This window comes from Giraffa tippelskirchi, chromosome 3, assembly GCF_054371585.1.
Source record: "Giraffa tippelskirchi isolate mGirTip1 chromosome 3, T2T-mGirTip1v1.2.pri, whole genome shotgun sequence".
Taxonomy (NCBI): domain Eukaryota; kingdom Metazoa; phylum Chordata; class Mammalia; order Artiodactyla; family Giraffidae; genus Giraffa; species Giraffa tippelskirchi.
In genome coordinates, this window is record NC_137277.1 from 115,312,551 (window position 1) to 115,330,206 (window position 17,656).

The window sequence follows — 17,656 nt, forward strand, 5'->3', positions numbered from 1 at the left end:
GAATAGATATGCAACGTTAAATTGAGGTAGATGAAGATTTATATACATTAAAGATTAACTGCAAGGGGAATAGAAGAGTAGGAAAACTAAACAAAGGAATAAATGTAGAAAAATGTAATAGGTTTAAGAAAATTAAAATTATAAAAAAGAGAAAAAATAAAAAATGGAGGAAGAAAGAAAAACGGGGGAAAAAGGGAAAACTCCACAGAACTGCAAAAGCACAATGTAGAGGCAGAGGTTTATAACAACAATAGAAAGTTTGACTGAATATACACATATACATTTACACCCTATAAGCAAAATCAGTACAGTCCAACAAAAATTAAATACAATAGATTGACCTGGTGAACAAAGGAAACCAAAAATTATATCTACTGGAACAAAACTAATTAAAGTACAAGCTGGAAATCAGAACTAAAGCAAGGTGCCAATTGGGGAATATAGCAATGAAAATAAAACTAACAAATACATTGAGAGGAAAGGAGAGAAAAGAAAGAAAGAAAGAATAGATATGCAAAATTAAATAGAGGAAGATAAAGAAGACTTATATGCATTAAAGATTAGCTGCAAGGGGAAAAGAACAGTAGGAAAAGATAACAAAGGAATAAATGTGGAAAAAATAATAATAATAAGAGGCTATGGTGATGGCCCCACCCCCTACACGTGACTCAGCAGTATCGCCTTGCTTCCGTGGCTGCCTGGCTTTCCTCCACCTGCCTAGCATTTCCCACCATGATCTCCTCCTTCACATCCCGTTGATCCGTCACTCCACAGTCAACAGCAGCCCTCGCCCTCGGATTGCTCCACAATCCCTAAACTCCAGCTCCCAGTTGCTGCCCCTTCCAGGAGACTCACATTCCTGCCCAGCATATGTATGGCTGTGGCAAGGACTGTCTGATTTTCATTCCATTTAGGCTGCCACAGAGCAGCTGTTTCACTCTCAGCCTTAAATGTTTCTCCTCTGACTCAGATAATTGCCCCCCTGTGGGGATCAGACCTCTACTTCTGTTTCCCCACCCACCGAGGGCAGGTCCAGTCCTACTAACACTCCTGCTTTTCCACCTAGTTCCTTCATCCTACCGAGTTTCGCATGGTTCTATATATTCTTTTCCACTGTCCAGGTCTTCCCGTCTGCTCGCAGCTGGTGTTCTGCATGCACTTCTGTGTCTGAAGGTGTATTCCTGATGTGTTCATGGAGAGAGATGTACTCCATATCCACTTATTCCTCCGCCATCTTGTTCTCTCCCAAGTTCTTACATATTTAAATTGTTTTACCATGAGCCGTATTCTTAAATAATGTTGAGAAGGATATATATTGGTTTATCTCCAGACAAATTTTTGTAGCATTTAAAAACAGGATGCATTCTAAAATTCTGAGTTTTTATTAGATTGGACAATTGATGTCAAAGATTTGGACCTCTACATGTTTGCCTCTAATACTGGAGCTCTCTAGATAATAGAGTTTTTTGGTTTTGTTTTGTTTTTTTAGAAAAAGAAACATATTCATTTAAAAAAGATTCCTTTATATAAAATGTAAAAGTTCTTAGGAACCAGAAATTTTTCTTATATAATATAAGTGGAAAAGAGTGTGTTTTAAGTCAGTTTTCAATGTCTTCATTTATATATAATGTTAGAAAAGTCACAGGTTAACATTTCACTTTTTGGATGGAATTTAAGCTCAACTGAAGCAGAGACAATAGGAGATGAGAAATGTAAGGATGATCTGGCTCATCCCTAGGACATAGTATAGCCTCATAGCTCAGTTGGTAAAGAATCTGCCTGCAATGTAGGAAACCTGGGTTTGATCCCTGGGTTGGGAAGATCCCCTGGAGAAGGGAAAGGTTACCCACTCCAGTATTCTGGCCTGGAGAATTCCATGGACGGTATAGTCCATGGAGTCGCAAAGACTCGGACACGACTGAGTGACTTTCACTTTCACTTGATAGAAGGAATGACATTGATATAAGGAATGAAGTGGCAGCCTATTCTATAAATATTCTATAAATACCTGTAACATCAATAGCCTACCAAGATGAATTACATAGTAGAAAGTATATTTAGTTAAAAGAAAGTTAGAAGCTCAAGTTGTGATTTTTCATTTTGCATTTAACAGGTAAAAAAGAATGGATCACTTATCTTCTCTGAATCTTTGTTCTCTTAATTTTCCAATGAGCATGATGTGCAGTTGGAAAGACAAAATCAAATAACATATGTAGAAATAATATAAATTCAAGTTGCTATTTTAACTTCTTGGCAGATTGATTATATTTTATTCATCTTTATTACTAAAGGATTTATAATATGACCTTGTAAACAAGAGATGATCCATAAAAGTTTGTTAATTGAATAAAATAATTTAACTTAAGGAAAACATGGTTTCTTAGTTGTGGAATGATGGTGCTAAACTACATACAGATTATGGCATGACACATCTGTAGAACATTTAGGAGACTATTTTTTTTAACGAGGATTTGTAGTAAACTCACAGTCCTCCTCTTCCCACATGGAAGCACTTTAGTGCTATCTCTAGCAAGTTGTGCTTTGCCATGGTTCATATACTGTCTTGAATTTCTTCATTTGTTTAGTTAATTAGTACTTCATCTACCTAACTGTTAAGACGGTCAGAATGATACAAGGGAAAACCCATTGTAAACTATGTATTCAAATTAACCAAAGAATTGAGTTCAAGCCAGTGAAAAAGCTTTAGTCTAACTTCCTTTAGTAGATGAAAGTATTTACGTACAATTAAAACAATAGTAGTTGTGTAAGATTCAATTTTCCCCTTTTTCTGTAATATTTTTTTTAAAAACTCTCAACTATTTAGAATAAAAAAGAAGATTTCAATTTTCATGCCCTTCTCATGAGATAGAAAGATTCATAACTACAGTAATATGAAAGAATACGTTTCAAATCTGGTTAGAAAGGCTTACTTCCTACTTTGCTGTGATAGCCTGTATCTCTTAAATGACTACTGAGATTTTGTTTGCCTTTGTTATATTCATCTTGTCAACTTCGTTTCATTTTCAGTTACCCAAATATAATATTATATACTTCCTGTAAAAGCCAGGAGATAAACCATCTAAGCCATCCTCTCCTATGGTAAGTTTTTTAAAATATCTAACCCACTTAAAAGTTCCTTTGATAATATACTAGTGGCCATTCTGTGAAATGTTAGTTTCCAAGTTGCCTCAGTGCATAGAATGAATGTGCAGCCTCTGTCTTCCTAAGTGAGAGATGACCTCATTTAGTTTTAATAGCATACTTAGGTGATTATTTGATGAATGCATTTTATATTTTTATTACATTCAGAGAGAGTCACTGACAATAAGAGGCACTTATGGTTGTAATGTATAAGCAGATATGAGTAACACATATATCAACCTGGTAGAAAATACAGTGCAACTCCAGAGTGTGTAGGGAGAAAAAAAAAAAAAAGAAGGTATTATTTTTCAAACACAGTGGTCCTTTGCTATTATATGCAAGCTATGTCATTGTTGTTCAGTTGTCCAGTTGTCTCTGACTGTTCGGAATACCATGGACTGCAGCACACCATCCACGGTGATTTTGGAGCCCAAAAAAGTAAAATCTGTCACTGCTTCCACTTTTTTCCCCATCTATTTGCCATGAAGTGATGGGACCAGATGCCATGATCTTAGTTTTTTGAATGTTGAGTTTTAAGCCAGCTTTTTCACTCTCCTCTTTCACCCTCGTCAAGAAGCTCCTTAGTTCCTCTTCACTTTCTGCCATTAGAGTGATATCATCTGCTTATCTGAGGTTGTTGATATTTCTCCATGCAATCTTCATTCCATGTTGTGATTCATTCAGCCCAGCATTTCGCCTAATGTACTCTGCATATAAGTTGAATAAGCATGGTGACAATATTTAGCATTTGCATAATTCTATCCCCATTTTGAAGCAGTCCATTGTTCCATATGTGGTTCTAAGTGTTGCTTCTTGTTGTGCATACAGATTTCTCAGGAGGTAGGTGAGGTGCTCTGATATTCTCATCTATTCAAGAAGTTTTCCATGGATGGTTGTGATCCACATACTCAAAGGCATCTTCAATGAAGCAGAAATAGTTTTTTTTTAATTCCACTGCTTTTTCTATGAAGCAATGATGTTGGTGATTTGATCTGTTGTTCCTCTGCCTTTTATAAATCCAGCAATTACATCTGGAAGTTCTTGGTTCATGTACTACTGAAGCATAGCTTGAAAGATATTGAACATTAGCTTGCTACCATGTGAAATTAGCACAACTGTATGGTAGTTTGAATATTCTTTGACATTGCCTTTCTTTGTAATTGGAATGAAAATTGAGTTTTTCCAGTCGTGTGGCCACTGTTGAGTTTTCCAAATTTGTTGACATATTGAGTGCAACACTTTAAGAGCATCATCTTTGAGGATTTGAAATAGTTCAGCTGGAATTACATCACCTCCATTCGCTTTGTTCATAGTAATCTTTCCTAAGCCCCACTTGACTTCACACTCAAGGATGCCTGGCTATAGGTGAGTGACCACACCATGGTAGTTATCATGGTCATTAAGACTTTTTTTTTTATATGTTTATCCTTTGATCCAGCAACTCCACTTTTTTTTAAATCAAAGTATAGTTGATTTATAATATTGTGTTAGTTTCAGGTGTACAGCAGAATGACTCAGATATATATATATATATGTATCTTTATCAGATTCTTTTGCATTATTGGTTATTACAAGATACTGAATGTAGTTTCCTGTGCTATACAGTAGGTCTTTGTTGTTTACCTATTTTTTTTTAATAAATTTATTTATTTTAGTTGGGGGCTAATTACTTTACAATATTGTAATAGTTTTTGCCATACATTGACATGAATCAGCCATGGGTTTACATGTGTTCCCCTTCCTGGACCCCCCACCCATCTCCCTCCCCATCCCATCCCTCTGGGTCATCCCATTGCCCCGGCCCTGAGCCTTTGTCTCATGCATCAAACATGGAATGGTGGTCTGTTTCACATATGATAATATACATGTTTCAATGCTATTCTCCCAGAACGTCCCACCCCCACCTTCTCCCTCAGAGTCCATATAATTGTTCTATGCATCTGTGTCTCTTATTCTGTCTCGCATATAGGGTTATCGTTACCATCTTTCAAATTCCATATATATGCATTAGTATACTGTATTGGTGTTTTTCTTTCTGGCTTACTTCACTCTGTATAATGGGCTCCAGTTTCATCCATCTCAATAGAACCGATTCAAATGTATTTTTTTTTAATGGCTGAGTAATAGTCCATTGTGTATATGTACCATAGCTTCCTTATCCATTCATCTGTCTGTGTGTTACTGCCACCTCTTCTCAATCTCTTGTTTTTCTGTTAAGTCCAAACTGTTTCTGTCCTTTATTATGCCCGTATTTGTATGAAATGTTCCCTTGGTATCTCCAATTTTCTTAAAGTGATTTCTAGTCTTTCCCATTCTGTAGTTTTCCTCTATTTCTTTGGATTGTTCACTTAAGAAGGCTTTCTTATCTTTCTTTGCTGTGCTTTGGAACGCTGTGTTCAGTTGGATATAACTTTCCCTTTCTGCTTTGCTTTGTATTTCTCTTCTTTTCTCAGCTATTTGTAAGGCCTCCTCAGACAATGACTTTGCCTTATTGTATTTCTTTTTCTTGGATATGGTTTTGGTCACCACCTCGTGTACAGTGCTACAAACCTCCATCCATAGTTCTTTGGGCACTTTGTCTACCAAATCTAATCTCTTGAATCTATTAATCATCTCCATAGTATAATAATAAGGGATTGAATTTAGGTCATACAAGAATTGTCTAATGGCTATCCCTACTTTCTTCAATTTAAGCCTGAATTTTGCAATAAAGAGCCCATGAACTGAGCCTCAGTCAGCTCCAGGTACTGTTTTTGGTGACTCTATAGAACTTCTCCATCTTTGGCCGCAAAGAATATAATCAACCTGATTTGGTGTTGACCATCTTGAGATGTCCATATGTTGAGTCATCTCTTGTGTGTTGACAGAGCATATTTGCTGTGACCAGTGTGTTCTCTTGGCAAAACTCTGTTAGCCTTTGCTCTGCTTTATTTTGTACTCTAAGGCCAAACTTGCCTGTTACTCTAGGTGTTTCTTGACTTCACACCTTTGTATTACAATCCTCTATGTCTTTTTTTGGTATTAGTACTAGAAGGTCTTGTAAGTCTTTATAGAACCATTCAACTTCAGCTTCTTTAGCATTAGTGGTTGAGACATAGATTTGGATTCCTATGATGTTGAATGATTTGTCTTGGAAACAAACTGAAATCATTCTGTCATTTTTGAGATTGCACCCAATTAATGCATTTTGGACTCTTTTCTTGACTGTGTGGGCTACTCTGTTCCTTCTAAGGGAGTCTTGCCCACAGTAGTAGATTTAATGGTCACCTGAATTAAATTCTCCCATTTCTGTCCATTTTATTTGACTTATTCCTAAAATATTGATGTTCACTCTTGCTATCTCCTGCTTGACCATGTCAAATTCAGCTTGATTCATGGACCTAACATTCCAGGTTCCTATGCAATATTGTTCTTTACAGCACTGGACTTTACATTCACCACCAGACACATCAATAACTGAGCATCAATTCTGCTTTGGCCCTGCCTCTTCATTCTTTCTGGAGCACTTTCTCTTCTCTTCCCCTGTAGCATATGAGACACATAGTGACCTGGGGCACTCATCTTCTGGTGTCATACCTTTTTGCCTTTTCAGACTGTGCATGGCATTCACGAGGTGAGAATACTTAAGTAGTTTGCCATGTCCTTCTCAGTGGACCACATTTTGTCAGAACTCTCCACCATGACCTGTCCGTCTTGGTTGGCCGTGCATGGCATGGCTCATAGTTTCACTGATTTGTGATTCATGTGATCATTTTTGTTAGCTTTCATGGACCGTGGTTTTTGTTCTGGAAGCTGGAGAAGTTTAGTTCTTGCTTCTTCTGTCTGCCCTCTGATGGATGAGGATGAGAGGCTTGTGAAAGCTTTCTGATGGGAGGGATTGGCTGTGGCTAAAACTAGGTCTTACTCTGGTGGGCAGGGCAGTGCTCAGTAAATGTTTAATCATGTAGAATTAAGGTTAACCCTATTGAAACAAACGAAGATGAACACCTGACCTTGTGCCCTTTGAGTGTTGTGTGCTGAGTTGCTCAATCATGTCCAACTGTTTGTGACCCCACGGACTATAACCCTTTGGGCTCCTCTGTCCATGGAATTTTCCAGGCAGAAATACTGGAGTTGATTGCTGTTTCCTACTCCAGGAGATCTTCCTGACCCAGAGATCTGACCCTCATTTCTTGTATCACCTGCATAGGCAGGAGGATTCTTTACCACTGCTTGACCTGGGAAGCCCAGAGATTTGTGAAAGCTGGCATGTATCATGAAACATTTACTCCTACTAAGTACTCCTTTAGTAAAAGAAAAAAAAAAAAACAAACCTAGAGGTGCATAGGTGGTTTAGGCTGTAGCAGTATAAACAGATATTTGCTAGCTCTGTTTCAAATAAACACAAAATATACTAAAAATTTTGGTGCTAGTGGTAAAGACCTTGCCTGCCAATGCAGAGACATAAGAGATGCGGGTTCAATCCCTGGGTCAGGAAAATCCCCTTGAGAATGAAATGGCAACCCACTCCAGTATTCATGCCTGGAGAATCCCATGGACAGATGAGCCTGGAGGGCTACAGTCCATAGCATCACAAACAGTTGGACACAACTGAAGTGACTCAGCATGCATGCATACTAAAAACATTAGTTACAAGACAGACTGGAAAGCGAATAGTGGTTTCTGTGTCCTAAAAGACCACAAGCACAACCAGAACTGTGGAATGAAGGCAGAAGGGAGCGATCTTCAGTCCTTGCTTTGGTTGAGGTTGGGGCAAGGACGGATTATGATCTGACTGGTCTCAGGATTTTCACAAAAGCTGTTGTAGACCTTTCCTTGATCATTCCTACAGGCTCACTATGTGGGGCTGTGCTGTAGAAAGCAAGATGCAGTAAGAAAAAGCCAGAAAAGTGAAGAATGACTGTTAATTAGACAGTGGCAAATGAACTGAGCAGTGAAAACATGGGACTGCCATACCTTGAGGAGAAATTTGGCAGATGTAATAGCTTGCACATTAGTGACAGCAAAGAATGTCTGCAAAGGATGGTTTTCTAAAGGTTGAGACTTTATTCTTGCTTCAGAGTTCCTTACATAGGAAAATGGTTTATCATTCACCTATCACTGTCACAAAATATAACAAGGGTTTTGTGATTTTCTACTGAACTTTAGGGGTGTTGGCAAAGCATTTATGCTGCTCTTAAAGGTACATGTGTTCCACCAGACTTACATAAACACTATTAGGAGGAGTGCAGCTTCTTAACCATTTTTCTCTTGTCAATGTCTTTGTTTCAAATATTATTTCTGAAATATAAATGGAACTTCCTTGTTCTCTTACTGTGGCATAGACTCAAATCTAATGTTGAAACAAAAATAGAATCATTGTGCCATTCAGTTGAGGTCCCTTTTCTGAGATCATATAATAAAAAATCTTTTGTGTGCTAAAAATTTGACATGGAAGCCTGAGAGTTTTAAGGAATAATGCGAACTTATTTAATGCATGCAATCCCCAGGCATTTTAATAGGATTTTTAGTCATAACATTTTACATAACCACACAGAAACAGTACTGTTTCAATTCTAGTCTTTTATCATCAGCGAGAAACTAGAAAATAGTGTTTCCTGTGCTAAAGAAAAATTTGCTGGTGATTATAATTTTTATAGTTGAGCTCCTTATAGACGATTCTTTTGGTTTGTAAAGAAAGTGGCAGTAACCATCTCATATTTTAACAGAGGTGCAAGAAAATAGATCCATTAGCATTGCATTGCATTGGGTCCAGAAAGATACTTCTCAGTCTAAATAGATTTTGTGTACAAAGATCATTTCTATATACTTGGCAATAATTTCAGTGGCTCTATAATTTACAAGCCTTCAAAAATATGAGATTGATAATGTTCCACGAATACAACAATACAACTGCTCTAGAGGAAACCTTTCCCTTCTCCCTGATCCAAGTTTAAATGAATGGACAACTTTTAAATATATGAAAAACTTAATTATAAAGTTGAATGCTAAGAGGAATACAATTTTGCAAATGAAGTTTGGGTGTCCACAAAGAGCAATGAATTGCTTTCTTGGAAAATTCAGCTAAGAATCTCTAAATATTTTTGTGGAAAATAGAAACTAAGAATATATAAAATCTAATTTATCTCTGTGCCTTGCAAGAAACGTAGAAAAATTATATAATTTGAAAATCTTATCTTCAACTGGAATGGAATCCAGATTAAATTTGGGAATTATAACTGGTATTAGAAATTTTAAATTCTTTTGATTAAGGAAAGTCTGTTTTATCAGAAATGCATGTGTAAATTTTTTTAACAAGGGTACACTCAACACTTTATGCTAATTCTAATAAGAACAATATTAACCATTATTATAAAATATTGAAGGTTTGTGATGTTCCATATAATGTAAGGGGTATTTTACATATATTTCACTTATACACAAACCGATTTTATGAAATAAGTACTTTTATCCTCAAATTACAAGTGACAAATCTAAAGTCACATGTAGCTAGCAAGTAGTAAAGTTGAAATTCAAATACTAGTAATTATGATTCCATAGATTCTGCTCTTGGCAGTTGTTTTGATTATATAATTATCATAATACGCTGCCCCAAAGTGGCATAGTGGTGTAAAATAACGTTAATCACTTATTAATATTATTTATGGTCCTGGGGGTTGACCAGGCAAAAGTAAATGGTTCTCTGTGGATCTCTCCTATGACTGCACTCACAACAGTGGGTAAAGTATTATTAACAAAAGGTTTCTCACTTACAGACCGCACTGTTGTCTGGAACATGGACAACATGTATAATCAAGACCTCTTCTTGTAACTTGGGCTATTTCAGAATATGGATGCAGATATCTAAAGGTGAATATGTCAAAAATAGAATCCAATGGAAGCTTTATCATCTTTCTAAAGTCATACAGCATCACTTCTCAGCATTCTATATGTCACAAGTTACTCAGTAAAGCCAGCATATTTTCAAATGGAGAATAAAGATGCTTCATTTCTCAATAGGTTCAGTGTCAAAGAATTTTATCATTTTATTAATATGTATTTTTTTAATCATGGTAAGCATATTTAACATAAAATTTGCCATCCTAGGCCTATTAAGTGTATGATTCAGGGGTATTAACTACTTTCACATTTTTTTCAACCATCAATCGCCATAACTCTTTTTATCTCGCAAAATATAAATTCTTTGACATTAAAAATAACTTTTTATTCCCCATTCATCCCAGCTCCTGGAAACTACATTCTACATTCTGTTTCTATGAATTTGACTGCTCTAGATACATTCTATACCTTTAGCTATTGTAAATAATTTTACTACAAATGAGAATATATAAATATTTCTTTAAGTGGTGGAATTGCTAGGTCATGTTAATTATTTTTTTGAAAAAACTGCTATACTGTTTTACTAAGCAGCTGTCCAAATTTAAATTTGTTCCAAGAGTACACAAGTGTTTCAATTTCTTCACATCTTCACCAACATCTGTTATTCGTGTTTTATTTAGAGTCACCCTAGTGGATATAAAGTAGTATTTCACTGTAGTTTTTATTTGCATTTTCTTAGCAATTAGTGATTTTGAGCCTCTTTTGATTACTATAGCTTTGTAATAAATTTTAAAATCAGGAAGTGTGAGTCCTCCAGCTTTGTTCTTCTTTTTCAAGATCGTTTTGGCTACTTGGTGTCCTTTGAAAAAAATTTTTAAAGAAATTTTATAAGTTTTTTTTTTTGGTTTGTTTCTTTTTAGTTTCTGGAAGAAATGTCATTGGGGTTTTGATAGGAATTACATTGTTTGTAGATTCAGTTAGGTTGTTAGTTCTATTTTTGCAATGTAAATGGGGTTATTTTCTTCCTGTTTCAAATTGTTCATTTGTTAGTTTATGGAGGCTTCCGTGGTAGCTCAGTTGGTAAATTGTCTGCCTACAATGTGGGAGATCCATGTCCATTCCCTGGGTTGGGAAGATCCTCTGGAGAAGGAAATGGCAACCCACTCCAGTACTCTTGCCTGGAAAATTCCATGGACAGAGGACCTAGTAGGCTACAGTCCACGGGATCACAAAGAGTCAGACACGACTGAGTGACTTCACTTTAGTGTAAGGAAGTAACTGACTTTTGTTTGTTGATTTTTGTATTCTGCTACTGCTGAATTCATTAATTAATTCTAACAGGTTTTTGAGGGTGGTCATTAAGGTTTTCCACGTATCAAACCATGTCATCTGTAAAGAGGGATCATTTTACTTCTTACTATACAATTTGGATGCCTGTTATTTCATTTTCTTGTCTAATTATTCAGGCTAGGACTGGCAGTACCATGTTAAATATAACTAGTGAAAGTTAGCATGCTGACTTGTTCTTGATCTAAGAGGAAAACTTTCAAGATTTCACCATTAAGTGTGATGTTGGCTGTTGTGAACATATTTGAAATTACCATAGTTATTTTTAATAATTTTGTTTAATTAATGTCATTTTCATAATCAGAATTTTATTGTATTTATAGTTAAGTCATAAGGAATCACTAAATATAACTTTTGTCTAGTTATGCAAGAATGAAAAGATAAAGAAAACAGTCAAAGTAATCCAGGGCTAATGACAAAAATGCTAGCTGTTTTATCTGGAATGGGAATATGAAACTAAAATTAATGCTATTATATCCAAGGCATGTTTGTTTATTTGGAAGTATTTTTAATTCTCAAAAGATTTAAGTTACTACCTTTATAAAACGAAGGAAATTGTTAGGCTAAGTTTATTAACCTTCAACATGTAAAATATAATTTAAATAGGTCAATGGTATAATTTCAAATAAGTGAACAAAGGATAGTTTAATAAATAGTGTTGGGGAAATTAGATACTAATTTTTAAAAATTTAATTTTAAACCTTAACTTATACTGTCCCCAAATCCATTTCAGAAGGATTAAGAAATTAAGCAGAACAATGAAACTGTTGAAGTACAAAATGAATAAACAAGACAGTTTTTATAATATTGGGGTACAGAATGTCATTCAAAGGATGACATAATGGTAAAGATTGGTATACATGACAAGATGAAAGTTAAAACTTCTGAATAAAAATAACATAGTAAAAAAGCAAAATCCTTATTTATGACAAAGTTATTAAGAAATGGATAAAGGAGATAAAGAAACTCTATCAAAAGATCTCAAAAACATTTCCCCACAGAAGTCTCAAATAATACAAGCAGATAATCCAGAAAAAAAAAAAAAAAAAAGAAAGAAAACAAATGACCAATGAACATTTTAAATCGTTTGAACTGGCTACAAATAAAATAAAGCAATATTTCCCTGTTGGAGTGGAAAGATTAAAAGACTGGGTAATATCTCATATCTGAAGTGTGACAGTTATTTGCCCATTTGCTCCCAAGTCCATTCCTTCTCTTTCTCCTCTTCATTCTTCATTGGAAGAGGACTGACTCCAAACACTCATGCCAGTTGCTTTCTAGCTGAATTTGCCAAAGGAATGAACTAGTAGGAGACTCAAATTATTTCTTCCCTCTCTGTCTCCTTAGAGCCGTGCTTCACTGAGTGACACTGCCTACTTGGCTCTACATAATTCCAGCTCATGATTCCAGCTTCCTAGTTCTGGTAATCTCTCTTCCAACTATCAGGTTTCCACCATGTCATACCCAGTGGGCAACATGGTATCAACAGTACAACTGGTTGCAGAATATTGGGGATAATCTGTGTGAAGAAAATTTAAAAAGCAGATTGAAACCAACTAAAAGTCAGCCAGAGAAACCAGAGATCAAATTGCCAACACCTGCTGGATCACCAAAAAAGCAAGAGAGTTCCAGAAAAACATCTGCTTCTGCTTTATTGACTATGCCAAAGTCTTTGACTGTGTGGATCACAACAAACTATGGAAAATTCTTAAATAGATGGGAATGCCAGACCACCTGGCCTGCCTTCTGAGAAATCTGTATGCAGTTCAAGAAGCAAAAGTTAGAAATGGACATGGAACAAAAGACTGATTCCAGATTGGGAAAGGAGTAAGTCAAGGCTGTATATCGTCACCCTGCTTATTTAACTTATATGCAGAGTACATCACGAGAAATTCTGGGCTGGATGAAGCACAAGCTGGAATCAAGATTGCTGGGAGAAATATAAAAAACCAGTACCATCAGTGAATGGCAAGTAGATGGAGAAAAAATGGAAACAGTGAGAGACTTTATTTTCTTGGGCTCCAAAATCATTGCAGATGGTGACTGCAGACATGAAATTAAAAGACGCTTCTCCTTGGAAGAAAAGCTATGACTAACCTAGACAACAGATTAAAAAGTGGAGACATTACTTTACCAACAAAGGACTGTCTAGGCAAAGCTATTGCTTTGCCAATAATAATTGTGGATGTGAGAGTTAGACCATAAAGAAAGCTGAGCTCCAAAGAATTGATGCTTTAGAACTGTGGTGCTGGAGAAGACTCTTGAGAGTCCCTTTGACAGCAAGGAGATCAAAGCAGTCAATCCTAAAGGAAATCAGTCCTGAATATTCATTGGAAGTACTGATGCTGAAGCTGAAGCTCCAACACTTTGGCCACCTGATGCGAAAAACTGACTCATTGGAAAAGACCCTGATGCTGGGAAAGATTGAAGGCAGGAAGAGAGGGGGACGACAGAGGATGAGATGTTTGGGTGGCATCACTGACTCAATGGACATGAGTTTAAGCAAGCTCCAGGAGTTGGTGATGGACAAGGAAGCCTGGTGTGCTGCAGTCCATGGGGTTGCAATAGTCGGACACAACAGAGCGACTGAACTGAACTGATCTGAAAAGTCAGCCTGTGTTTTCTATAACCATGAGCTAGCAATTGTAAACAATGTCAGTGACATTAAAGAAACACTCCTCCCACCAAGACCACCATTCTAAATGTTTTGCCTCTGCCACTCTTCTCGTGGGATGGGCATGCTACCAGTCCAGTCTGAGGAGTGGAAGTAGTAACTTCCTGCTGTTACTCATCTCAAGATTACCTAACCAGCCCATTTGGTTTCTCAACTCTTAGATTATCTGTTCTGTTTGGAATTGAGATGTTTCAGTTTCCATGTTGAACTCTGATGAATATAATCAAGTATGTGTAGAACTTGGTACTCTCATTCATGGTGAATGCTAGCAAAATAAATATAAACTGTTAGATAAAAATTTAGTCACATTTCTCCATTTTAAATTTACTTTTTATGAAATGAAAGTAAGAATCAGAGGGATTTATATTTTCTAGGTTAAAATTTTTTATAGTCTATTAGCTTTTTCTGTTACTTTTATAATGTACTTCTAATTTTAACAGAAAAAAAAATGCCCCATACTTCAAGCATGTACTACATTCTGTCAGCTAGAAAGAGTAAATGTGTACCCCTGATTGTAAGGGTGTGTCTACAGAAGAGAAATTTTTAAAAATAATCTTTAAAAATTTTAGTTAATGACAAACATGACTAGAATAAATCACAGAGACATAAAGGGAGGGCATTAATCAATGGGAAAGGATGGACCTGCTGCTAGTATGCAATTAATTTCCAAGCAAAAAAACTGAATGTACTCGGATATTCTAGTGTTACAAAATGTGCTGTGAAGTAACAGAAAATAGTAAGCATAGCTCAGAGGGAGGCAATATCCTGGTTTTCTCAAAAGAAGAAGAGGAAAGCAGGCTTTCAGGGATTACTTTTACCAGTGTGCAGGAAGCCAGTTAAGCGAGAGTCACATGTGTTATTGTAAAGCTCTGATGGATAATGTATCATCATATAAAGCATGCAGTGCTCAGTGGTGTAAAATATGACTTTTCAGACTATGTGACTCAGGCACTTGGGGAATTCGGTTATTGCAAGGATTCTGTATAGGCAGGACATTTTGGTTCCAGTATGATTGAATAGTACATCTGGCACACTACTATGAGACAGAGCATATCAATGTACTTGGAATCAGCATATCTGAGTTTGAATCTATTCCTTCATCTAGGAGTGAGGCACTGAACATATTACTTAAGTTACCCTAACTTACATCTTTTCATCTACAAAATGCAGATGACAATCCTTACATTATAAACTTGTATGAAGTGAGAAAGCACTTCTTATAATTGCTCAATACCCTTCTATTATGTAAGACTCCATATATTGATGAAAGAAATGAAAATTCATTAGTCCATTCTTATATTCAACATTGTTTTTTTGTCATAATGAAATCTTCTCTGTCAATCGTTATTGAAAATATGACTACTATGCTCTCAGTTCAGTTCAATTCAGTCACTCAGTCGTGTCCGACTCTTTGCAACACCATGGACTGCAGCACTCCAGGCCTCCCTGTCCATCACCAACTCCCGGAGTTTACCCAAACTCATGTCCATTGAGTCAGTGAGGCCATCCAACCATCTCATCCTCTATTGTCCCCTTCTCCTCCTGCCTTCAATCTTTCCCAGCATCAGGGTTTTTTCCAATGAGTCAGTTCTTCCCATCAGGTGGCCAAAGTATTGGAGTTTCAGCTTCAACATCAATTCTTCAAATGAACATTCAGGACTCATTTCCTTTAGAATGGACTGGTTGGATCTCCTTGCAATCCAAGGGACTCTCAAGAGTCTACTCCAACACCACAGTTCAAAAGCATCAATTCTTCACCACTCAGCTTTCTTCACAGTCCAACTCTCACATCCATACATGACTACTTGGAAAACCATAACCTTGACTAGATAGACCTTTGATGGCAAAGTAATGTCTCTGCTTTTAACATGCTGTCTAGGTTGGTCATACCTTTCCTTTCAAGGAGTAAGCTTTTTTTTAGTCCATGGCTGCAGTCACAATCTGCAGTGATTTTGGAGCCCAGAAAAATAAAGTCAGTCACTGTTTCCCCTGTTTCCCCATCTATCTGCCATGAAGTGATGCGACTGGATGCCATGATTTTACTTTTCTGAATGTTGAGCTTTAAGCCAACTTCTTCACTCTCCTCATTCACTTTCATCAAGAGGCTCTTTAGTTGTTCTTCACTTTCTGCCATAAGGGTGGTGTCATCTGCATATCTGAGGTCATTGGTATTTCTCCCAGCAATCCTGATTCCAGCTGTGCTTCATCCATCCCAGCGTTTCTCATGATGTACTCCAAATATGTTAAATAAGCAGGGTGACAATATATAGCTTTGATGTACTCCTTTTCCTATTTGGAACCCGATGGTTGTTCCATGTCTAGTTCTAACTGATGCTTCCTGACCTGTATACAGATTTCTCAGAAATCAGGTCAGGTGATCTGGTGTTCCCATCTCTTTCAGAATTTTCCACAGTTTATTGTGTTCCACACAGTCAAAGGCTTTGGCATAGTCAATAAAGCAGAAATCGCTGTTTTTCTGGAACTCTCTTGCTTTTTCAATGATCCAGCAGATGTTGGCAATTTGATCTCTGGTTCCTCTGCCTTTTCTAAATCCAGCTTGAATATCTGTCAGTTAGCAGTTCATGTATTGTTGAAGCCTGGCTTAGAGAATATTGAGCATTACTTTACTAGTGTGTGAGATGAGTGCAATTGTGCGGTAGTTTGAGCATTCTTTGGCATTGCTTTTCTTAGGGATTGGAATGAGAACTGACCTTTTCCAGTCCTGTGTCCATTGCTGAGTTTTCCAAATTTGCTGGCATATTGAGTGCAGCACTGTCACAGCATCATCTTTTAGGATTTGAAATAACTCAACTGGAATTCCATCACCTCCACTAGCTTTGTTCATAGTATGGTATTGGGCTCCACAAAATGTTTTTTTACAGTTCATACTTGTTGTTATCAACTAAATATAAATATCATGAATATGTGAATTTGTGACACTAAAGTTTTATTCAGGAGATCCTCATATTACAATAAATAAAAGTCATCATTTTAAGTGAAATCAATTTGAGTGAAGAAAAATTCCCACAAAATAACAGTTTAGAGACTGGCTTAAAGCTCAACATTCAGAAAAGTAAGATCATGGCATCCGGTCACATCACTTCATGGCAGATAGATGGGGAAACAGTGGCTGACTTTATTTTTCTGGGCTCCAAAATCACTGCAGATGGTGATTGTAGCCATGAAATTAAACGACGCTTACTCCTAGGAAGGAAAGTTATGACCAACCTAGACAACATATTAAAAAGCAGAGACATTACTTTGCCAACAAAGGTCCATCTAGTCCAGGTTATGATTTTTCCAGTAGTCATGTATGGATGTGAGAGTTGGACTATAAAGAAAGCTGAGCACTGAAGAACTGATGCTTTTGAACTGCGGTGCTGGAGAAGACTCTTGAGAGTCCCTTGGACTGCAAGGAGATCCAACAAGTCCATCCTAATTGAGATCAGCCCTGGGTGTTCATTGGAAGGACTGATGCTGAAGCTGAAACTCCAATACTTTGGCCACCTCATGCGAAAAGTCGGCTTATTAGAAAAGACCCTGATGCTGGGAAGGATTGGGGTCATGAGGAGAAGGGGACGACCGAGGATGAGATGGCTGGATGGTATCACTGACTCGATGGGCATGAGTTTGTGTTAACTCCAGGAATTTGTGACGGACAGGGAGACCTGGCTT

General features: G+C 36.8%; 1 long non-coding RNA gene across 1 annotated transcript in view; it reads left to right on the forward strand.

Annotated features, from left to right (window-relative positions):
- Window positions 1–17,656, forward strand: part of LOC145543412 (uncharacterized) — an 85,320-nt gene that overhangs the window by 61,565 nt on the left and 6,099 nt on the right. Inside the window, exon 5 of the long non-coding RNA XR_014080701.1 lies at window positions 3,028–3,099. This is a non-coding gene — a long non-coding RNA (uncharacterized LOC145543412). The remainder of the gene's footprint in view (window positions 1–3,027; window positions 3,100–17,656) is intronic.